The 25421-nt window shown below is 42.0% G+C and overlaps 1 protein-coding gene and 1 pseudogene across 4 annotated transcripts in view; both read right to left on the bottom strand.

Moving 5' to 3' along the window:
• The window catches only part of TMEM45A (transmembrane protein 45A), an 80979-nt gene extending 68780 nt beyond the window's left edge, over positions 1 to 12199 (bottom strand). For 2 of the 4 annotated variants that reach the window (XM_017506372.2, XM_037730592.1), the window contains exon 1: positions 11843 to 12162. The gene's annotated coding sequence lies outside the window, so the exon portion shown is untranslated. Of the gene's footprint in view, positions 1 to 11842 lie in introns of all 4 variants that reach the window. The other 2 variants (XM_037730590.1, XM_037730588.1) reach the window with 2 other exon arrangements.
• A 9468-nt stretch (positions 12200 to 21667) lies between these two features.
• On the bottom strand, positions 21668 to 21776 carry LOC119467944 (annotated as a pseudogene).
• Positions 21777 to 25421: the final 3645 nt, after the last annotated feature.

The following is a 25421-nucleotide window of genomic DNA, read 5'->3' as shown; positions in this document are numbered from 1 at the left end:
TTAAAGACGGGGTTTCACCATGTTGGCCAGGGTGGTCTTAAACTCCTGACCTCAGGTGATCCGCCCGCCTTGGCCTCCCAAAGTGCTGGGATTACAGGTGTGAGCCACCGCGCCCGGCCCGTTTCCTTAGCACTGGAGATAGCCAGCAGGCAAGAAGGAGATGGAAGCGAGTGGCTACCAGCAGGGCCAGACGACCCAGGGACTTCTGGGCTGTTGGTAAATATCTGGGTTTTATTTTAAATGCAATAGGAAGCTACTGGAGGGTGTATCCAGGGAAATGATGTGACTTTTAGTTGTATTTTTCAAGGACCACTCAGTTGCTTTGTGGTGCATGGGTCATAGGGGGCAAGCGTCAAAGTCAGCATTCCCTTGCAGCAGTGCTATTTCAACCACAGCCTGCGGACCAGCGCTAGTCTACCAGCTGTTACCATCCACGAGGACAGAAACGGACACAAAATGTTTAGAGGCTTTTAAACCCCTTGAAGTAGCTTAACATTGTGGCAATATACAAGCCATTTTTTTTTTTTTTTACAAAAATATAAGGCTACAATGGACTCAGAGGTGGGTTGGGAACTGGTCCTTTACCACAGATAATTTGAGACACCTTTGCAGTAAGTCACGGAAAGGGTGAGGGATGCTTGAGCAAGAGTGGATTGGATAGAGGAGACAATGTTTCACTCTCCCGGGATTAGAAATGGACAGTAAAAGCAAGCTGGAAGTTCAGGATACGGAGGCTAGAGCACCCAGTGACGCCTCTGCCCACCTGCATTAAACCTGAGCACCCGCCAGTTCTCTGAAAAGTGGCAACCAACAACATTGTTTCATTCCTGAAAAGAACGTTAAACATGGCATACACGTTAACAGTTCAGACACTGGAGTGAAGCTACCCTATGTTTAGATCCTAATTCCACCACTGTGTGACCTTGCAGGAGTTACTTAACCTCTCTGGGCTTATCAATAAAATGGGAATAACGATAGCCTCGTCCCGACAAGCTGTCTGTGAGGGTGAAATAAGAAGAAGCCTGAGAAGAGGTTGACACCTAATCAACAGTCACTCGGTCATTAGTTGTTAATGCATCTTCCTGTGAAGCAAAAGCTTCATAGCAAGACTGTGGTCACAGAATCACTCACTTTTGTGCAGTACCTTACGCTGGACAAAATCCCATCGCTTCATGAAACCTCTGCAATGACACTTAGAAGTAAGGAGGAACGGTCCCCATTTTCTGTTGAGGAAATGAGGTTTAATTTATATAGAGAGGTTCCCAAACTTGCCCCAGGTGGATGAGGTATTGATTCATCTGTCTGCTCCTCCACTGGAAACAACCTGTCCAAGAAGTCATAGAAGCAGCAAGAAGAGGCCAGGCACTGTGGCTCACACTTGTAATCCCAACACTTTGGGAGGCTGAGGTAGGCGGATCACTTGAGGTCAGGAGTTCGAGACCAGCCTAGGCAACATGGTGAACCTCACTTTACTAAAAATACAAAAATTAGCCAGGCATGGTGGTGTATGCCTATAGTCCCAGCTACTAGGGAGACTGAGGCAGGAGAATTGCCTGAACCCAGCGGGTGGAGGCTGCAGTAAGCCGAGATCGTGCCACTGTACTCCAGCCTGGGCAACAGAGTGAAACTGTGTCTCAAAAGAGAACAAGAAGGAGAAGGAGGAGAAGGAGCAGCAAGAAGAAAACAAGATCATCCTTCTCTTTGACAATCCAGCTTCATACCCAAGTACACACACACAGAGGTCAGTGCAGAAGGAGGAACAGAAACACCAGGGATGCTGGGGGTCAGTTCTCCTGGGTACCTGCTGAAAGGTAAGATGCCTGGAAGGAGTCTGACCCCAATACTCCCCATTCTTCCTCTGCACAACCTTTTTTACCCTCTTTTCACTTTGGCTTCCTCTGGCCTTTATCCCCAAGGTTTAGCCATGGCATGATTTTAATGTGAGCATTTTTCTATAATTTGTTTTCTTCCTTGCTAACATTTTTAATATTATTTAATTTTCATTACTTATTAAAATATACAGTATTTAGGCCAGGTGCAGTGGCTTGCATCTGTTATTCCAACACTTTGGGAGACCAACGCAGAAGGATCGCTTGAGGCCAGGAGTTCAAGACTAGCCTAGACAACACAGGGAGATCCGGTCTCTACAAAAAAAAAAAAAATTAAGTTAGCTGGGCACAGTGGCACACACCTGTAACCCCAGTTACTTGAGAGGTTGAGGCAGGGAGATGTCTCAAGCCCACAAGGTTGAGGCTGCAGTGAGCTATGATCATGCCACTGCACTCCAGCCTGGGCAACGGAGTGGGACCCTGTCTCAAATTTAAAAATAGATAAATGGATAGCTAGATAGACAGATAGTTAGATGATTGATAGATAGATAGATAGATAGATGATTGATAGATAGATAGATAGATAGATAGATGATTGATAGATAGATAGATAGATAGATAGATGGATGATACACAGAATCCCCAAAGCTGTCCTAAATGCATTTCTTACTATGACTACGATATATCCCTCGATTTTGGTTTTTTTTAATTTGCCTGCAACAGTTTGTCATGATCATTAGTCTGAATTATTCCTGGCTTGTAAGGAGAAAGAAAAAATTAGATAATTGGTGAAAAACTCCCTGAGGTGAAGAAAGGCAATGAGTCTTCAAACTGAAAGGACACATTAAGAGAAAAGGTATTTAAAAAAACAAAACAAAAAATCCATACCTAGACATGTCAAGGTCAGATCTGGAACTTTATCCTTCTTGTATTTCACAGTGTGAGGGTAGTAATAAAAAATGTAGGTCTATAAATTTAAGATAATTAAAAGTAATATCTTTTACTGAAAATGTAATTAGTGGTCAACTCTGGTCTGAGGTAGACACAGTCTCTACACACAAATGTTTGAAGAACGTATTCTGAATTTTATGAGAGTAGTTAATAATCCCAACATTTTGATATTTTACTTTATTTCTTTACCTTTGGAGGAATCTTTAAGGAACTGATATGTCTCGTTTTAAGAGACATCCGTCTGAAAGTTCAGAAATTGCTTAAATTTCACTTTGGTTTCTTTTTCTTTTTTGAAATTTAAGATAAATTAAAAGTAATATTTTTTACTGAAAATGTAATTAGTGATGAACTCCGGGTCCGAGGTACATACAGTCTCTGCACACTAAGAATTGGGTCTATTTGAGGCAACCCTAGGTGTTGACTTAAGTCAGAAAATGGACTAATTACACTTGCAGGTCATTGAGGGGGATTTCAGATGTCTCCTGAACACCTGTGTCACTACCACGGAATGACTGCGGCACTGAGGGACGTTTGGCTCCAAAAAAAGTGAAGTTAATAGAAGCTCTATAAACACTGGTGAGAAAGAGTCCACCTTTCAGCTTAGTGAGACACTCGAGTTTTCACGGGAATGAGGCAACAGGATAAAAAGGTAGCCTCTGTAAACATCCAAGAAGAAGGAGTTTCCATCCATTTTATTTGTTTTTAATTAGGACCTTAGGTAGTGCTTTCCTCCAACTGTGACTGCGTGAGGCCGGATCTAAGCGTTGTCAGGAACGAAGGAAACCAGTCCACCTGTGAGGGTTTGGAACTTCGGCTGGGAAATGCCTCCCACGAAGATCTGTGGCTCTCAATCCAGGCCAAGCATCAGATCTCTGGGGAATTTTCACAGGTGCCTTAGCCTCACCCCACACCTTCTGAAAGAGAATCTCCAAGGGCAGGACAAGCATGGGTGTATTTTTTAAATACTCCACAGGCAATTCAGCTGCACATAGGTTAAGTACCACAGGACTAGCCTGTAGAATTCTCAAGGGGTAATATGCTATCTTTTGGAGGCAGTGGGAATGTTCAATGAAAGGAGAACTAAAATCAGAGAAATGTTCACGTTTCTAAAAAATACAATTTATCTTTCTAAAGATCAGTTTCCTTAAGCATATCACATTTTCTAAAAATCCATTTTCTCATCTACTAAAAAGAATTTAGTAAAATATTGTGTATGTGTCTTTAAGCCTGTGGAATTTCAGGAATTCTAAAGAAAGGTGCAGGCATACCACTCACTTCCTTGCTGTGGAAAGCACCACCTTGCTGGTCATTTTCTTAAAATTTCTCTTGAAGGAGAAATAAACTAAGCCACAGAGGATAGCAACCTTTGCACAAAACAGCAGGAAGAAAGGAGGCATTTGCCTCTGGACCTGTTACCACTTCAGGATTGCTGATGGCACCAGAGGGGCCCAAGCTGCTTAGAAGTGGTGGTGGGTGGACGCAGAAAGAATTTGTTGTCTTCTGAACTTTCACAGAGACAGCCAAATGTGAGAGTCCTTGGCAGGGGCAATGAAAGTCAGACAAGACTGGAAAGAGTCAGGCTGATGGTTCACAGAGAGGAGCCAAGAGTCCAGAGAGAGGGATGAGTGTAAACAGGCCTCGTTCAGCAAATGTAGCCCAGTACCACTGTTACGTCTTATAGAAAAAGAGCATTCTTTCACTTGAATGCTGTTGTCTGTTCTCCACCACAGAGTATGCTTGTGAGATCTCTAGGTCTCAGTGGACAGATTGAGATGTGTGTATTTTATATTGTTGAGACTTTTAAAAAAACAAAGTCAGAATAATGTATAAAATATGGTCCTATTTATATTTTAAAATAATATTTATGTTTAGATCTCTGCCTGTGAATGGACTCTTGGAGAAGGTCTAGAAAAATATAGACCAAACTATTAACAAAGTTTACCTCTGGGGAGAGTAGTGGAAGGGAAGAAACAGGTAAATAGAAGGGGACCCATTATTTTGGACTCTGTACAATCTATTTCAATTTTATTTGACATGAGGACATTGCTTTTTTAATTCTAAACACCACAAAAAGGTAAAAATAGTTAAAAAAAAAAAAATAGCTAATAGCCACCATTACCCTTTGACCACAGGAATAATTTTTCTTGGAAATACTAAAAGCTACAATAATTTTTCCTTGGAAATACTAAAAGCTACAGAGTGTAGGGGTTTGGCTTGTTTGTCTCACTCTGCTGCCCAGGCTGGAGTGCAGTGGTGCTGTAACGGCTCACTGCAGCCTCCACCTTCTAGGCTCAAGCGATTCTGCTGCCTCACAGCTCCTAATTACAGGCACGTGCCACCACGCCCAGCTGATTTTTGTATTTCACTAGAGATGGGGTTGCACTATGTTGCTTAGGCTGGTCTTGATCTCCTGGCCCCAAGGGATCCACCCACCTCAGCCTCCCAAAGTGCTGGGATTACAAGCATGAACCACCGTACCCAATCCAAGTATAGAACTTTTGAGTAATTCTGTAAGAAAAAATCAGTACTTTAGACATAATTAGAAAAATGTCAAGAATAAATCAATATTTTTATACTATGGCTATGTCTATGCTAATGATATCTACATAGATATAAACATTAAAATGGTTGATTAAAATTATTAATGAATTGCTTAACTATCCACATGCAAAAGAATGAAGGTGAACACCTATTAACTTATGCCATTTACAAAAATTAACTCAAAATGGAACAAAGACATACATATGAGCTAAAACCGTAAAATTATCAGAAGAGAACATATGGAAAAAGCTTCAGGACATTGAATTTGGCAATTGTATCTTAGATATGACATCAAAAGTGCAGGCAAAAAAGAAAAATAAATAAATTAGACAACATCAACATTTTAAACTGTTATGCATCAAAAGACACTACCAATTCAGTGGAAAAGTAACCAAAAAAATGGAAGAAAATATCCACAAATCATGTATCTGATAGGGAATCAATATCAAGAATATATAAGGAACTCCTACAATCCAAAAAAAAAAAAAACCCTAATTTTACAATGGGCAAAAGATTTACAAATGGCCAATAAGCAAATGAAATGATCTTTAACATCACTAGTCATTAGGGAAATGCAAATCAAAAGCACAACAAGATGCTTCACACACATTAGGATGTCTATTATTTTTAAAACTAAAAACAGAAAATAACAAATGTTGGTAAGCATGTGGAGAAACTGGGACCCTTGTGTACTGCTGTGGGAATGTAGAATTAATGGTGCAGTTGTTGTGAAAAAACAGTAGGATGGTTACTCAAAATATTAAACATAGAATTACCATATGATCCAGCAATTCCACTTCTGGTTATCTACCCAAAATAACTGAAAGCATGGAGTTAGATATTTGTACACCAATGCTTATAGCAGCATTATTCCCAGTAGCCAAAAGATGGCTTATTAGTTAGGGGCCTCGGTTCTCCAGAGAAACAAAACCAACAGGATACACACACACACACACACACACACACACACACACAGACACACACACACACACACATGGGAAGATTGAGTTTGAGAATTGGTCCACACAATTGTGGAGGCAAGTCCAACACCTACAGAGTAGGCTAGCAGCCATACTAGAAGTCTACTGATTTAAATATTAACTTCATTGGTATTAGACCATTTTCACACTGCTATAAAGAAATACCCGAGACTGGGTAATTTATAAAAGAAAGAGGTTTAATTGACTCACAGTTCCACATGGCTGGGGAGACCTCAGAAAACTTACAGTCATGGCAGAAGGCAAAGGGAAAGCAAGGACCTTCTTCACATGGTGGCAGGAAATGGAGAAAGCAAGGGGGGAAAGGGCCCCTTATAAAACCATTAGATCTCATGAGAACTCACTCAGTATCGCGAGAACAGCATGGAGGAAGTCGCCCTCATGATCCAATCACCTCCCACCAGGTCCCTCCCTCGCCACATGGGGATTGTGGGGATTACAATTCAAGAAGAGGCTTGGGTGGGAACACAAAGCCAAACCATATCATCAACTAAAAAATACCTTCAAAGAAACATTTAGATAACGTTTGGCCAAATAGCTCAGTACTGTGGCCTAGACAAGCTGACACATACTTAACCATCACAGATGAAAACAACCTAAATCCCTCTACCAACAAATGAATGGATAAACAAAAGATGGTATATACATACAATGAAATATTATTCAGCCTTAAAAAGGAAGGCTATTCTTGCACATACTACAACATGGATACTTGAAGGCATTTTGCTAAATGAAATAAGATAAACATAAAAGAATAAATATTATATAATTCCACTTATATGAAGTACCTAGAATAGTCAAATTCATAAAAATAGAAAGTAGAATACTGGTTTCGGAGGCGGATAAAGTAAGGGGTACAGGGATTTATTGTTTAATGTGTATGAAGTTTTAATTTGGGAAGATGAAAAATGTCTGCAGACGGATGGTGGTGATGGTCACATAACAATGTGAATGTACCTAATATCATTGAACTGTACACTTAAAAATGGTTAAAATGGTAAATTTTATGTTATTATATATTTTACCACAATAAAAAAAGAATTATGGCCGAGAGCAGTGACTCACGCCTGTAATGTCACCACTTTGAGAGGCTGAGGCAGGTGGATCACTTGAACTCAGGAGTTCGAGTCCAGCCTGACCAACATGGAGAAACCCCATCTCTACTAAATATACAAAATTAGCCAGGCATGGTGGTGCATGCCTGTAATCCCAGTTACTCGTGAGGCTGAGGCAGGAGAATCCCTTGAACCTAGGAGGTGGAGGTTGCAGTGAGCCGAGATCGTGCCATTGCACTCCAGCCTGGGCAACGACAGTGAAACTCTGTCTCAAAAAAAAAAAAAAAAGAAAAGAAAAGAATTGCTTACCTGTACAGGTTTTACTGTGAGCCAGATGACATACTAAATGCTCTCCATAGATTTCCTCATGTAATGCATATGAGTATCCCCATATTACAGGTAATAAAACCTTCTAGAAAGTGTCTTGCTCAAGGCTACATTATTAAGAATCAGATCTGAAATTCAAACCTTCACAGCCTGACTTCAAAGCCTGCATGCTTAGTCACTAGGACATACTGATAAGAGCAACTACATTAGATAAAGAGCAAACTAAAACATTTTTCAAATATTTTAAAGTTGATTCAATACACAAAATATTTAAGGAATGAATTCCCAATAAGGTAGATGCCACATTCAGAATGGGTGTGATTAATAACTATACGCTGAAAATAGCCCTTCATTGACATTCACCATGAGAAGTACTTAGCCCAAAACCACAGCATCTCCAGAAATAAAAAGAGAAAGCTGTATGCCCCAAAAGTAAGAGTGGAATGTTTACCTAGCATCTGCCCCATTTTCCCACAAGTCTTGGGACATTTCATAGTTTTCTATTTATTTTCTTAAATAAAAACAGTGTGATCACAACTTCCTTCTTCAAAGGGGACAGTCATTCAACTGACATGTATTGATCGTCCACTAGACAACCGTGTGCTATGTGGGTTTTGTTCAAACAAGGTGAAAAGACAGAGCGCATGCCTGCAATGAGATCCACGTGTCTCCAGTTTCCACGTGGAGCACATATCATAGACGAGATTCATGTTGATATTCTGGCCCTACAAAGCAAGTTTTATCAACTCAATCTCTCCAAGTATGCCCTTTCTCCAATGATCTTCCTTCCATGTACTTCTCAACTGTCACCACAACAAACAAGAGCAGTCATCGCTATATTATACCCAAGGTAGTGCAGCCTGTTGGTTAAGGCTTGGGTTCCAAAGTTAGACTCGGTCTGCACCTGCCACCTGTTCGCTGTGTAATCTTGGGCAAATTTCTTAACCTGCCTTTGCTCCTGTCTCCTCAGCTAGAAAAACAGGACACAAATAGGTACCAACCCTCACAAGATGGATGTGAGGATGACGTGCATCATCGGAACGTCCACCACGTATTAAGTGATCAGAAAATATTAGTCATAGATGTATCAAATAGCCATCTGTGCATAACGGACTGTTCCAGGGATCGGGGGAGAAGAATAAATGATCATCCAAGAGAAAGGGGGCCTTAGAGATCAGTTCACAGGTGATGGCAAGGAGGACCACAAGGGCTCAGTGTCTTGCCTGAGGTCACATAGGTGGTCAACAGCAATACTGGGCACAGCTCTCTACCACAGAACAATGTTCTCACAGAAGAGAAAGCAAGGGAAATCCAAATTGACCCTCCACTTAGGTGCATATTACAGTTCTTGTCTACTTCAATAATTGTAAATTATGAAGTTACACGTTTTACAATGTGAGTAGATGATTCTATCAGCAGGATGAGAAAGAGCTACTCGGCACACAGTAGGGTGTATATGAGGATGGGAAGGGTTGTAGCAATCACATCCATGTCAAAGACTTTAGAGCACGGCCTGTTAACAAAAAGTAGCCTGGGTAACTGCCCTGAACACAGACCACTGAAGCAGAGCTCCAAGACAGCCACCACAGAATGAGTCCAGAACACAGGACCCAGACTCACTGCCCATCCCTGCCTGCCCATCTCCTTGGATGGAAATGACAGAAGCAGTGAAGCAGATGGGAAGGGAATGCTGGGCAAGAGAGGAGAGTATATCCCAGAGATGGATTATTCCAGAAACACTTCTGTGTAACTGCTGCCAGTTCAGCTTGCCATCTCCCCACCAATCTACCTCCCAAGCCTGTCTTTCCTCATCAGGTAATTCATGCTATACCTTCGTACCTCTCCCACCTTTCCAAACTTTCCTTGAACTAACCTCCCACAGATTATCCCAATGTCCCAACAGCCCCAGAATAGTTCCTCACTTTGCAGACACAGTGCCTTTGCCCCTGCGTCTCCTTCCTCCTAAAATGCTCCTGTTGCTGTATAATCTCTTCCCTTCCTCCCATTCCCAAACCAAAACTGTTTGGCAAAACCCATTCCCAGAAATGCAAGCCCTTCCCGGAAGTCATCCTACAACAGATGGCCTTTTTCCGTCCCCTGCACTTCCAGAACCTTCTAGATCTTCCTAAGATGATCAATTCTACCTCACTCCTAATTCAAGACTCTCTCTCCTTGACAGCCTCATACAATGCTGGCTAGCAAGTGGTCAGCACTCAGTTAATACCAGTTGCTGGAGCAGCAGTCAGAATGGCAGCTGGGGAAACTGACGTGCAGCAGTGCAGGCTGGGAAGGAAGGCACGGAGAGTGAGTACAACAGCAGAGGCATACTATGGGACTATGGGCCAGAACTATTCCAAGTGTTTCATGTATGCTAAGTCAGTCCTCAAGACAACCCCATGATGAGGTAGGTGCCATTATTATCAGCACATTACAGCGGAGGAAGCTGACAGCAGAGGAGGAAACTCTCCATGTTACAGAGGAGGAAGCTGAGACACAGAGGGGCTCAGGAACTTGCCGGAGATAAGTTACTGTGGGGCTGTGAATTGAACCAGGCCACCTGGCCCTTTACATTGCTTTTTTGCAACACTGTTCCTTCTAAGCCTGCCTTCCTCCAAATCACTTCAGCTGCTCCACCCACTTTGTATGCATTACTTTTCTGAACCAGAAACACACTCTGCAACTTTTAATTATCATACTAAATTCCCATCTACTGCTTTCTGAGCCAGAAATTAAAGATACATTCTATCCAGCTCTCCCATGACAGTAAATAACATATGACAAAAGTCTCAAATCCAAAACATTGCCTCAACAGAGGGGATTATAGATGTTTCAGATGGAGTGGGCCTCAGGCCACTCACCCGACTCAATATTTTTCATCATTCTGTTTCTAAATCTTGAAATATATACTGGAACTATCTGCAAGCATGTACATATAACAATTGCATATTATTTTGATAGAATTATTGTTTTAATATACAATTATAAGGTGGGGCACTGTGGCTCCCAGCACTTTGAGAAGCCAAGGCAGGCAGATCACCTGAGGTCAGGAGTTTGAGACCAGACTGGCCAACATGGTGAAACCCCGTCTTTACTAAAAATACAAAAATTAGCCAGGCTTGGTGGCGGGCATCTGTAATCCCAGCTACTCGGGAAGCTGAGGCAAGAGAATCACTTGAATCCTGGAGGCAGAGGTTGCAGTGGGCCGAGATTGCACCATTGCACTCCAGCCTTGGCAACAAGAGTGAGAATCTGTCTCAAAAACAAACAAAAAATATACATGCAGCATATAGAAAATATATATACTAGAGTATATGTAGAGTATATGTATACTCTAGTATATATATTTTCTATATACATATACTTTCTATATGTAGAGTGTACTCTACATATACTCTACGTATACTCTATATGTATACTCTACATATACTCTAGTATACATACTTTATATAATGTATTGTATATAATATACGATATATTATATAAATATACAATTATAAGTTTATGAACACAGAAAGTGGTCTGTCACATGTTTAGTTTTTTGGGTTTTTTAACAATTATGAAGGAATTCAGGTATTCCACTCTGGATAGGAGAGTACCAAAAAGACATCTATTTGGCTTGCAGCTAACTCCAGATTTAAGTGAAAAATCCAGCAACTACCTACATAATATCGGTTTTTACATAATTATATTAAACATCCTATTAACAGAAGCAAAAGTGCTAATTCTGAATAGGTCAGATAATTTTTTTAATCTCCCATCAAAACACCCCCAGAGTTGGGGATAGAAGACGATTTTGGCTTACAAATGTGCACAGTATTTTCACAGAAAGAAAACAGAGAAATAAATTTATCAATAATTCAATTTTGGAGTTAGAGGTTTACAACAGAATGCCAGTCAAATTTCTGTTCCCAGAAAATTCAAAACTAGTGCACCAAAAAAAAAGAAAAATTTAATACCAAACCAAAAATTTTTAAATTAAATTGTTAGCGAAAAGGAAGAGAAGGGAGCGAAGGGTCCAGTTTGTGGCACCAAGCGTGATTTTTCTCCCCTGGTTGAAGAGGAAGCTGGTGAGAACAGCAAAGACACAGGATAGAGATCACAGCAAGAGAAATATGATATCCAGCACGTATCCAAAACTTACCCAACTTGGTCTGTTTACTCAACTCTTTATTTTTCCCAGTTTGCCAGTTTAAAATCAGACAGCAGCTGGGATTTTGTTGTTGCTGTTTCTGTGCTTTTGATCCAGAGCCCCATGAAAATTAAACTGTGTGTTGGATGGGATCTGGCCACGTCTCGCATTAGGGGGAAAAAGTTTTAAACTTCTGGGTCCCTGGTTGCTTCTCTGGGAGAACGAATAAATAATAAGCGGCGAGAAGGAACGGACGTGGGGGACGTGCTCGGCTGACGTCGGCCCGCGAGGGGGCCGCACAGCCCCTCAGCACAGCTGTCCAGATGTGCTTCATCGGTTCCCCCGCGGGGCAAGGGCCTCGGCGGCCGCGGCTGGCACAAACCCCAGCTCATTGGTGGCCGCGGCTCCTCGCTTGCCGCCGATTGGCGGGGCGGCCCGCCACTCCTGGAGGCCTGGGGCCCGCCCCTCCCGCAGGCCCGCCCCTCCCGCCGGCCCGCTCGCTGCATCCTCTGAGGGAACGTGGAAGTGCGGCGCCGGCGCTGATGTGGCACTCGGCGGCTGCGCGCCCGGGACGGCTCGGGGCCGAGAGGGGTCGCCGACTCCCAGGTCTTGCCCCCGCCCCGGCCTCGCTACGCCCCTTCGTGTAGACAGGCCGCTCTGTTTAAACAGAATCATGGGGAGCCGTCTGGGGGCTGAAAATAAGGCGCGCCTGGTGCTTGGCGTGGAAGAGGCTCCGGGCTGCCCACGCCCCCAAAGGACGTTCGGGCCGCGCCTTGGGATTCCTCCCTCTTCACTTTCTCCAGGGAGCCAGTAACGGCCCAAGAGCCTGCTCCCTGGGGACGGCATTCTCTCCTTCGCGGGAGGGAAAACCCTAACGAGCCCTTCGTTGAGGTCCTTGCTAACCAGAATTGTAGTTGTCTGTCGGAGATGACCAGGGGTGGGCATGAGACTGGTCCGGCAGACCTGCTTGGGTTTTTGCGCTGTTGCAGGGAAAAGGGAAATTATTGCTTTGTTATTTGAGAAAGGACTGCGCCAGACGTTGCTTTGAACTTGGTAAAGTGGTTGGAGGGTGAACCGGTGTTTTGATCAGTTGGTTAGGAGGAGGGGAAGAAGTAAGAGATCTGCAAATCAATTGCCGTTATAATTTGTGCATATTGACAGAAACGTGACCTCATTGAAACAATAAGATGACAAGAGCCACACTCCTTGGGCTGCACACCATGGAAGGCGCCTGATCCTGCATTAAACCACTTTTACCTGCATTATCACATTTAATTCTTACAACCACCTTAGAAAATAGATACTAAAAGAACCTCCACGACCCAGCCCCTATCCCAGCATGCCACAGATGTCTGCAAACATATGTTTGCAGTACTCCATCATGGATACATAAACTCATCTGCCATTTGCCATCCCTGCAGCGGTCACAATTTATTGTGAGTGTCCAAGCTTTCACTACAATGACAATGTCTTGTTTGTTGGTATATTTGTCATCTATTGCTGTGCAACAGATTAGATACACTACCACAGATTTAGTACTTCATGAAACACATGTATATCACTGCACAGTTTCTGAAGGTTGGAAGTCTAGGCATGGCCTAACTAGATCCTCTGCTTATGCTCTCACAAGGATGCAATCAAGATGTCAGCTGGGCTGCATTCTCATCTGCAGGCTCTACTGGGGAAGAATTGCTTCAGAGCTTTTTCAGGTCATTGACAGAATTCATTTCTTTGCAGTTGTAGGACTAAGTCCCCAGTTTATTTCTAGATGTGAGCTAGAGGCTGCCCTTAGCTCCTAAAGACTGCTCTTAGGCTCTCAGTGGCCATCCACAGTTCTGAAAGGCCAGGAGGTAGAGATCACATGGGCCACCTACAAGTCTTTTTGCCACAACTGGATAGTCAGATACCTCAGTTTCAATGGACCTGACTGCAATATTATCATAACTCTGTAAGACCCCAAAAATGCAGGAGCCTGCTCACCGAGTAAATTGGCACTACATGAGTGGAACCACAACACTCTAATCCTTCTGGCAGTCAAGGAAATCCATGAAGGGGCAACCTTTGAATATGGACCTTGAAAGTAATGTGTCATGCGTTTGGCTTTCCGAATCATTTGTAATCTCACAAAAGTGCACCTTTTATCACAGAAGCCACTCAACAATGGGCTGATATTCAAGGTATTGATTAACCTTTCACACTGATTACCATCAACAGCATCTGATATTGACCAAAAATCTACTTAAAAAAAAGAATCCTTTTGCTTTCAGGAAGATGGAGTAGACAGCAGTATTCCATTTCTCCTGCTAAGCACAACAAAAAATCCTGGACTTTATATATTCTCCAACATAAGAAGACTCCAAGAGATTGAGAGAAGACAGATGAACTAGAATTCTCAGAACCCAAGGGAAGACATGATGCTGAGTTCCCTGGGCTTCCTTTTTGTTGTTTCTTTGTCCCAAACTTGGAGCTGAAGAAGGCAGTAACCCAAAAATGGCAACAAGCGCAGACCAAAAAAAAAAAAAAAAAAAAGTCTCAATGAAGCCTGCTGTCTCTAGTCAAGGACCAGGAAATGGGAAGCCTAGAAAGACATAAAAACTTTTAGGCAGTAATGGCTCTACTTCAGCCAAACGCCACAGGAGAAACCCTGGCCCTACTCACTCGTACATGAATGGAGGCTGAGTGGAAATCCGAGACTCCTGCCTTTTCCAGGTTATCACAAGGTGACGATGCAGAAATCTTTAACAAAGTATTAGCAAATGGAATTCAGCAATATAGAAAAATAATTATACACCACAACATAGTGGAGTTTTTTCCAGGGATGCAAAATTAAAATTCAAAAGTCAATCAGCCTGGGTGTGGTGCCTCATGCCTGTAATCTCAGCACTTTGGGAGGCTGAGGCCGTCGAATCCTTTGAGCCCAGAAGTTTGAGAACAGCCTGGGCAACATGACATGACCCCATTTCCACAAAAAATATGAAAATTAGCCCAGCATGGTATTACGCACCTGTAGTCCCAGGCACAGGTGGGACTGAGGTGGGAGGATCACCTGAGCCTGGGAGGTTGCGGCTGCAGTTACCACTGCAATCCAGCTGGGGCAACAGAGTGAAACCCTGTCTCAAAAACAAACAAACAAACAAACAAAAAACGAATGTTAATCAATGCAATTCCTGACACCAACAATCTAAAGAAAAGAAAAATCCCTCGAATATATCAATCAATGTAGAACAAGCACTTGACAAAATTCAGAACCATCAAAATGCTCAGAAAAATAGGAATAGAAGGGAATTTCCACACTTGATCAAGAACACCTACCAAAGTACCTACAACTGACCTTATACTGAGTGTGAAAGACTGGATGCTTTCCATACATACTTTGTAATTCCATTTATGTAACATCCTTCAAGTTACAAAATTAGACAAATGGAGAACAGATGAGTGTTTGCCAGGTATTAAGGAGATAATGGAGTAGGAGGGAAGTAGGCTTCCCTATGAAAGAAAAACATGAGGGATCTGTGGGATGATGAAAATGTTTATTAACAGCATGATGGTATCCACAGGATATTGCTGAGATATTGAGATGTTGTAATTCTGCAGAATGTTACCATTGGGGAAAACTGGGTAATGAACGCACAGGCTTTCTCTGTATTGTTTCTTATAACTTGCATTTGCATCTATAATTACCTCAAAACAAAAAGTTTAATTAAAAAAATATTTCTGACTCCACCTCCCTCACCTCCTCCTGGCCCACACAATTTGGTAACGCAGTTTAGTCACTGGATACAGCATTCTCCAGAAAGGGATTATTTTGCTTAGCTGCTTCCTGGATCGTGTCCTAGATGAAAGGAACAGAGGGTTATGAAAATTTGGGATCTTGGCCTGACCATTCTTGGGCATGATGTTTCTTTCTTTCCCTTAATGGTAATACTAGGCCAGCTGGGCTGGTGTACCCTTCAGAGTAATGCTGGACAAAAGGCTAGGAGATTTGAACTTAATTCTGGTTCAGCCACCTGCAGCCTCTTGTTGGGCTGACCTTGTCGTAAGGTAATGAACACTTAGAGTTGAATACACTGCTCACCAAGTCCTCCTGTCGTAGCCTGTGCAGGCCCCAGCGGTGGACATAAGGCATTTCCGTAAACTTTATCAAAATGTACTATCCTTCCTGCACCTGACCCTCTGGGCTTGGTGTGACTAGGGGACGACTGGGGTGAAAGGAAAGCAACAACCCTGGCACATGAGGAAGATACACCTTAGACTCTGTGATATACAGAGGAGGGAGGGACATTAATGATACTCTGTCTTTCAAAACTGCCTTAGAGCCTTCCTCACAGAGAAAATGCCTTAATGACACTCTCCCAAACGGTGGCAAGTACCTTGAATTTTACTGTAGTTTTGCCACCTTGTCAGATAGCTCTAACCACAGTTTGATAACCATTCCCTTAACCTTACCAAGAAGACTGCTGGTAACATCAGAGGATGGCCCCAACCCCTGTACTTCCCACACTAAGCACCTATCAGCACCTCTGAGTGTCCTCTTCACTCCCATCCTCAGTCACCCTGCAGGGTAAACAAATGCCACTCAGCCAGTGGCACAGGCACACAGGACAGATTGGACTGGTTACCCTCAGGTAGTCTTTCCAAAAACAACTAGCCTCAATTATTCTAACTTAACAAAGAACCTCAAGACTTACCAACTAGCCAAGAAGCCACACTGGAAGAACTGTCATTTGTACTCCTTCCTCCAACCCCACTGATGTGGGTTCCCCAAAGGCCCAGCAATTGTTGACACCCCTGGTCTTTCTAGGGGAACCATGTGCATTCCCAATATCATCCTTCTTGAGAAGCCTGGCATTAACTTGCCTCCCTCCCAAAAACATAGTGGGCTGGGCCTGGTGGCTCATGCTCAGAACTTTAGGGGGCTGAGGTGGGAGGATTGCTTGAAGCTGGGAGTTCAAGACCAGCCTGGGCAACCTAACAAGAGCCCATCTCTACAAAAAATTAAAAATTAGCCTGGCATGGTGGTATGCACCTGGAGTCCCAGCTCTTCCAGAGGCTGAGGCAGAAGCATTGCTTGAGCCTAGGCGCTGTGCCAGCACCACTCCAGCCTGGGCAACAGAGGGAGACTCTGTCTCTTAAAACAGCAACAACAAAAACCATAGTGAGTTGCATCTTAGTTGTCATAAGAGACCTCCTCGCATTTAAACAAACACTACCAGCAGATTATGAAACTTTCAGATCACTGTGGAGCCCTCTTTAAAAAGTGAGACTACGCTTGGTTACTTGGAGAAGCTTCCCAAAGGGAAAATGATTCATTACTTATGCACACTCTTTTGGCAGTTTTTCCAACAATGGGAGTTGTATAATTAGAAACGATGGGCCAGGTGTGATGGCTCTGATCTGTATTTCAGCACTTTGGGAGGCTGAGGCAGGCAGATGGCTTGAGCTCAGGAGTTTGAGATCTGCCTGGGCAACATGGCAAAACCCCATCTCTAAAAAAATACAAAAAGTTATCCGAGCATGGTGGCCACACACCTGTGGCTACTTGGGAGTCTGAAATGAGAGGTCACCTGAGTCCAGGAGGCAGAGGCTACAGTGAGCCGAGATCACACCACTCTGCACTCCAGCCTGGGCAACAGAATAAGACGCTGTCTAAAAAAGAAAAAAGGAAATAAAACGAAAGAAACAAGGAAAGAGAGAGAGAGAGAGAGAGAGAGGAAGGGAGGAAGGAAGGGGGAGAGGAAGAGAAAGACAAATCCACGATCATCACAATCATAGTAGGATATCTTAATCTCTTTCTGTGACAGAGCAAGTAAGCAAAACCAAATTTTAAAAGTGTGGAAAAATGTAAACGTGCAATTAACAAATGTTCTAATCAACATTATAGAACACATAAAACATAGAACTATACCAAACAACTACAAAATACATTTTTTTGCAAGTACACATGAAGCATTTACCAAAGCGAACCACGTGCCAGGCCATGAAGTAAGTTTTAACAGTTACAAAGGATTCGAAATCATACAGAATATATTTTCTGATCATATGGAATAAATCTAGAAATCAATAACTAAAACTAAATATACTACATGACTTTGGAAATTAAAACACACACAGACACACACACACACACACACACTCTCTCTCTCTCTCTCTCTCTCTCTCTCTCTTTGACCTAAGCCATTGTAAAAATGCAACCCCAATGGAAATGAGGAAATGTTTGAGCTGAGTGGTAGGTAGCATATCAAAACTTGCAGGATTCAAGGAAAGCTATGCTGAGAAGGAAATTGATAAACATGTTAGAAAAGGTAAGGATGGCTGAAAAAAATCAATGATCGAAGCCTCTATCTAAAGAATGTAATAAAACAACGGCAAATTAAACTCACAGGAAATAGTAAAGAAGAATTGAAAATAAGTACAGAAATGAATACATTAAAAAATAATGCCAGGTGTGGTGACTTATGCCTGTAATCCCAGCACTTTGGGAGGCTGAGAAACGGGGCTCAGTTGAGCCCAGGAGTTTGAGACCAGCCTGGGCAACATGGTGAGACCTGTCTCTACAAGAAAATTTTTAAAAATAGCTGGGCTTAATACTATGAGCCTGTGGTCCCAGCTACTGGGGAGGGTGAGGTGGGAGGATCACTTGAGCCCAGCAGTTCCAGGCTGCAGTGAGCCATGTTCACAGCACTGCACTCCAGCCTGGGCAACAGAGTAAGACCCTGTCTGTAAAACATCAAACAACAAAGAGAAGTAAATATATATGGAACAATATGAAAAAGACAGTCACAATATATTGTTAAATAGAAAAAACCAATAGCAGAATATCAGGTGTTTTAAATGTGTGTTTATAACTATATAAAAATGTTCTCAAGTTGGGTGCAGTGGCCCATGTCTATAATCCCAACACTTTGGGAGGCCAAGGTGAGAGGATCACCTGAGGCCATGAGTTCAAGGCCAACTGGGCAACATAATAAGACCTGATCCCTACAAGAAAAAAAAGTCAGCTGGGCATGGTGGTACACACTTGTAGTCCCAGCTACTCAGGAGGCTGAGGCAGGAGGATCACTTGAACCTGGGAGTTCAAGGCTGCAGAGAACCATGATTGTGCCAGTGTACTCCAGCCCAGGTGATAGGGCAAGACTTTATTTACCTAACAAAAACTAAAAATAAAAAATAAATTTACAATATATATAGATACGTATGTATCTCCAAGTTTATCTGAGGAGATTGATACTGGCAATGATATTTACTCGCTGCTAGATATACCAGAATGCTGTTTAGATTTATTTTTACAGTAAGCATATATTCATTTTATAATTTACAAGTTTGAATTTTCAAATAATTTCAAACTTTCTAAAAAATTGCAAGATCACTACAAAAAATTTCCATATGAGGCCGGGCACGGTGGCTCACGCCTATAATCCCAGCACTTTGGGAGGCCGAGGCGGGTGGATCACGAGGTCAAGAGATCGAGACCATTCTCGTCAACATGGTGAAACCCTGTCTCTACTAAAAAAAAAAAATACGAAAATTAGCTGAGCATGGTGGCGCGTGCCTGTAGTCCCAGCTACTCAGGAGGGTGAGGCAGGAGAATTGCTTGAACCAGGGAGGCGGAGGTTGCGGTGAGCCAAGGTCTTGCCACTGCACTCCAGCCTGGGTAACAAGAGCGAAACTCTGTCTCAAAAAAAAAAAAAATTCCCCCTCAATGCAGATATCGCAATTGTTAACATTTTACTACCAAATTTGCACTCCCTGTCTCATATATATCTGCATAAATATATATATGTGTGTGTATTTCATAAACTATTTGAGAGTAAGCTGACATAATACTCTGTTTTCTGTTGATACTCCAATATGCATTTTCTAAAAACAAATGTACTCTTTTGCGTAATCTCAGTATAACCATTCAGATCAGAAAATTAACATGAATACAAAATTATCATATAATTCAAATACCCCCATTCAAATTTCACTAAGTGTATCAATAATAGCTTTCACAGGTCAGGATCTGACACAAGGTTAGATGTACATTTGTCGTGTTTCTATAGTGTTCTTCAACCTGAAACAGCTGTTCAGACTTTCCTTGTCTTTCATAACCTAGAATCATATGTCTGAGAAGGATTTATGAGCAGTGTAAGTCACACCAAAAACAAACACAGTCTATATGATTCTATTTATATACATTTCTAGAATATGAAAATGAGGCTGAGTGGCAGTGGCTCACACGTATAATCCCAGCATTTTGGGAGGCTGAGGTGGGTGGATCACCTGAGGTCAGGAGTTCAAGACTAGCCTGATCAACATGGCAAAACTCCGTCTCTACTGAAAATAAAAAAATTAGCTGGGCGTGGTGGTGTGTGCCTGTAATCCCAGCTATTCGAGAGGTTGAGGCAGGATAATCACTTGAACCCAGGAGACAGAGGTTGCAGTGAGCCAAGATCATGCCACTGCACTCCAGCCTGGGTGACAGAGTAAGACTCTGTCTCAAAAAAAAAGAAAGAAAATTAATACAGTGACAGAAAGTAGATCAGTGGTTGTCTAGAGCAGGATGGGAGGAAGGAGCAAAAGGGAGGGTTTCCAAAGGGGTACCTAGGTCAAAATTTATCAAGTAGGTAAATTTTATGTTCTGTGTGTTTAGCCACAATAATAAAAAAAGACTTTGGGAGGCCGAGGCTGGTGGATCACGAGGTCAAGAGATTGAGACTATACTGGCCAATATGGTGAAACCCCGTCTCTACTAAAAATACAAAAAAATCTTAGCTCACTGCAGCTAAAAATGGCTCACTGCAGCCTCAACCTCCTGGGTTCAAGTAATCCGCCCACTTCAGCCTTCTCAGTAGCTGGAACTACAGGTGCACACCACCACACCTGGCTGTTTTATTTTTAATTTTTTTGTCGAGTTAGGAGTCTCGCTATGTTGCTCAGACTGGTGGCGCACGCCTGTAGTCCCAGCTACTCAGGAGGCTGAGGCAGGAGAATTGCTTGAATCCAGGAGGCGGAGGTTGCGGTGAGCCGAGATTGCGCCATTGCACTCCAGCCTGGGTAACAAGAGCAAAACTCTGTCTCAAAAAAAAAACAAAAATGTCAAATTGTACACTTTAAATATGTGCAGTTTATTGTATACCAATTATACTTAAGAAAGCAGTTTAGAATGGTGTTTTTAAGTAAAATAATGTAAAAAAAGAAAACGATTACACAAAAATCTTTGATCCCACAATTATTATTTCCTAAGGATGGATTCCTGTAAGGAAATGTGCCAGGTGAAATAGTAATAATATTTGTAATATTCTTGAGACACCAATTATGTTGAAGAAAGGTCGAACACCTCTCATCTCACTCTCCCAAGTACTGAGAATTGCCGGTTAAAAACATTTGTCAATTACATCATTTTAAATGGCCTCTTGTTCTCATTTACAGTTTTATTAGTATGGATACCATATTTTAAAGAGAAAATTTACCAGCTAGAGGGGTTCAAAGGAAGCCATTTAGGGAAATGTGGCTGTGGAACTTAGGTTTTGTAAAGAATGATGGATAGTGCAAGGATGTTCACCTGAAGAGACCCCATGATACCAGAGAGGCAGAGAAAGGTGTGAGAGCTCTTCAAGGAACTATGACATCATTCAGGAGAGGATTCAGACCTTTGCTCTGGGGTACCAGAGGGTAACAAAAAGACCGAGTTCCATGTGGATGGAATCCTTCAAAGAAGATTTCAGCTCAGGATGAAAACGGATCTTTGGGGGTCAAAGAGTGGACAGGATTAAAACAATATCAACTACTAGAGCTTTAATGCAGTGAAATAATTAATAAGAGTTTTTTGTTTGTTTTTTTAATAATTAAAAGAAAAGCCTATAGCACCCTGTATTCCCAGGCGGTCTCCCATCCAAGTACTAACCAGGCCCGACCCTGCTTAGCTTCTGAGATCAGGTGCATTCAGGGTGGCATGGTCATAGACAAGAGCTTGTTATTATCATACAATGAAGATTAATCTGCTTTCCTACCCCTTAAACTAATCAGGAAAAGCTGGGACAACCTGGCAGACATATTGCAGAGGGAGTTCCTGCCTCAAATGGGAGTTTGAACTACACAGTCTTGAATCATGCTCTTTAAAAGATCTCTGATTTGTTATTCTCATTCCCATTCTTTCGCTTTTTTTTTCTCTGTTTGCTCCTGTAATTCTCTGAGCGCAGTGACTTATCTACCTCACTGTATTTGCAAATTGAGGGGTGAGAAATATAGGCATTTGTTTGTAAGAATATACTGAGCAGGACAGGTGTGGTGGCTCATGCCTGTAATCCCAGCACTTTGGGAGGCTGAGGCGGATGGATCATGAGGTCAGGAGTTCAAGACCAGCCTGCCCAACATAGTAAAACCCCGTCTCTACTGAAAATACAAAAATCAGCGGGGTATGGTGGCAGGTGCCTGTAATCCCAGCTACTTGGGAAGCTGAGGCAGGGAATTGCTTGAACCTGGGAGGCAGAGGTTGCAGTGAGCTGAGATCATGCCACTGCACTCAAGCCTGGGCACAGAGCAGGATCCATCTCAAGAAAAAAAAATACCAAGCAGACCTTAAACACAAATTCACTAATCTTGGATGATGGAATTATTTCAGATATGACAAGAGAGATTCCTGGCAGAGTACCTGGTTGGCTCCTTAATCCTATTAAAGTAGTTCATGACCAGTACAACAGTGTTACTACCCTCTTAATGAATGACTAGCCCGTGCCCATCCCAGCTGATGAGTCTAAACAGACACAATAGTCATTATGAAGATTTAATTTGTTTGCACCTGTCACTCCACCAAAACACTTGAAGGCAATTTACACAATAGCAATGACAACATGTGCTATGAAGAAAGATACTATGTACAGTGCACAGAACAGAGAGAAGGGATGAGGGCTGGAAGAAAGAGCTTGAAACAATGTCTTCATTAAGGTTTGAAAACCTGCTAGGACAGGTGTTCGATGTCTTGCTCAAGGATTTTTTATTTAATTTTGTGAACAATGAGTAGCCAGTCAAGGTCTTCAAACTAGCAAGTGACACAATCTTTTTTTTCTTTTTTTAATGAGTTATGTTTGAGGATGTGATGTGTGGAGTGAAAGGAGGCAGGAAAAAAATTAATGGTGGGAAGACAAGCTAGGAGGCTGTTTAAATAGTTGAGATAAGAAATAATGTTAACAATTGCCAGAATGCTTTCAAACTGCTAGTTTAAATTATTTCACTATTGTTAGCGTAGGTCCCTGAGGTCCCTAAGCTTCCATTAAAATCTTTCCCTCCCACATGATCCTGGCCCACACTCCTCTTTTCTTATTTAAGGTTATGTAGAAAGATGAGGAAATTGCATTTACCAGAACTTCTCTTGGGGGATAAAATATCATATGCATTTGAAATAAATGCTTTAATAACTCACTTGATAGAGGGAGTAAAATCCCAAAGGGTGTAATGGTAGAAAGTCACCAATTCCTTTTGTTTTCTCATTCTTTCCACAACTAAAGATTGACTAACTGCTGGGTGCCAGACACTGGAGACACAAAGATGGATAAGAAACGCAAAATTCCTAATTTACATTCACTTCAATTAGAATGTCTATTATGGAAAACAGCATGGAAGTGCCTCCAAAAATTTGAATTAGAATACTGTATGATCCAGCAATCTCATTACTGGGTATATAGCCAAAGGAAATGAAATCAGTATGTCAAAGAGCACACCCATGTGGGCAGCTTCATTCACAACGGCCAAGATTCGGAACCAATCTAAGTGTCCATCGATGGATGAATGAATAAAGAAAATGTGGCATACACACTCAAAATGGAGTACTATTCATTCATAAAAAAAGAAGGAAATCCTGTCATTGGGGAAGACATGGATGAACCTGGAGGACATTGTATTACGTGAAATAAGCCAGGCACAGAAAGACAAATACCACATGATCTCACTCATTTGCGGAACATTAAAAATTTGAACTCATAAAAGTAGAAGTTACATGATGACTACCAGGAGCTTAGCGAGGTGGCAGGTGGGGCACAGGGTCAGAGGTTTGGGGAGATGTTGGTCCAAGGATACGAGATTTCAGTAAGATAGAAGGAATAAGTTCAAGGGATCTATTGTATAGTGACTATGGTTAATTAGAATGTATTGTATTCAAAATTGCTAAGAGAGTAGATTTTTCTGTTCTCACCACAGAGAAAAATGATAAATATGTGAAGTAATGCATATGTTAATTAATTCAATTTAGCTAGTCCACATGTATATATTTCAAAGATCTTGTACACAATTACATATAATTTTCATTTATCAATTAAAAATAATTAAAAAAAAAAAAAGAAAGAAAGAAATACCGAGCTCCTGTTGACGTGGGTCATGCCTTACAATCCTGTTCATCTCAGGATCTTTTATTTTGCTGAGCCCTAAGATTAATGGAGTGAGCAAGTATGAAGAGACAGAGAAATTGCCTTAAAGAGCAAAAGAAGGCCGGGCGCGGTGGCTCACGCCTGTAATCCCAGTACTTTGGGAGGCCAAGGCGGATGGATCACGAGGTCAAGAGATCGAGACCATCCTGGTCAACATGGTGAAACCCCGTCTCTACTAAAAATACAAAAAATCAGCTGGGCATGGTGGCGCGTGCCTGTAATCCCAGCTACTCAGGAGGCTGAGACAGGAGAATTGCCTGAACCCAGGAGGCGGAGGTTGTGGTGAGCCGAGATTGGGCAAATAAAAAAAACAAAGAAAAAAAAAAGAGAAACTCCGTCCAAAAAAAAAAAAAAAAAAAAAAAAGAGTAAAAGAAAAGGAAATCAAGGTGGTAGGTTGCTGTACATACAAAGGTTAAAAAAAGGGTATGTACATGAACAGAATATGTTTGGAAAATAAAAACAAACTGGGAGCTTAGTAATCTATATGGGAAAAAGGATGGGGAGGGAAGTCATGTTAAATGGGATTTTTTTTAAAGTATAGTTCACTTAAAGGGAAGTGATTAAAATGATCTTTTCTGTCGTCTCCATAAATTCTCCGTAAAAGCTTTGGTGCATGAGTGAAATAGAAGAGATGCCAATTTTGCTCCTGGGTTAGCCCTGAAGAAAGCAAGATACAGACACAGAGCGTGTTGCAGAGGATGCCCTAACATCTGACCTCAAGGTTTCTGTCCATAAAATGGTGATCTGCAACTCTAGCCATTTGTCAACAGACACTTCTGTTATTTCCACACCCTGGCTGTTGTGAAGAATGTTACAATTAACACAGGAATGCAACTGTCTTCCCAAGATGGTGATTTCATTTCCTCTGGGCAGATGCCCGGAAGAGAGATTGCTGCATCATATGATAATCCTATTTTAAATCTCTTTAGGCACCTCCACACTGTTCTCCTCAATGACTACGCCCATCTACATTCCCGCCAACAGTGTAAAGAGTTCCCTTTCTCCAACCTAATAGCTGTGCTAATAGGTGTGAGGTAATACCTCATAATGGTTTTGGTTTGCATTTTCCTAGTGATTGATGATGTTGAGTACCTTTTCATACACTGTTGGTCATTTTTATGTCTCCTTTGCAGAAACGTCTATACAGGTCCTTTGCCGATTTTTTAGTTGGTTTTTTAGTTGTTTTTCT

Source organism: Cebus imitator, unplaced genomic scaffold (genome assembly GCF_001604975.1).
Source record: "Cebus imitator isolate Cc_AM_T3 unplaced genomic scaffold, Cebus_imitator-1.0 Scaffold354, whole genome shotgun sequence".
Lineage (NCBI taxonomy): Eukaryota > Metazoa > Chordata > Mammalia > Primates > Cebidae > Cebus > Cebus imitator.
This window is presented reverse-complemented; position numbering and strand designations above follow the sequence as displayed.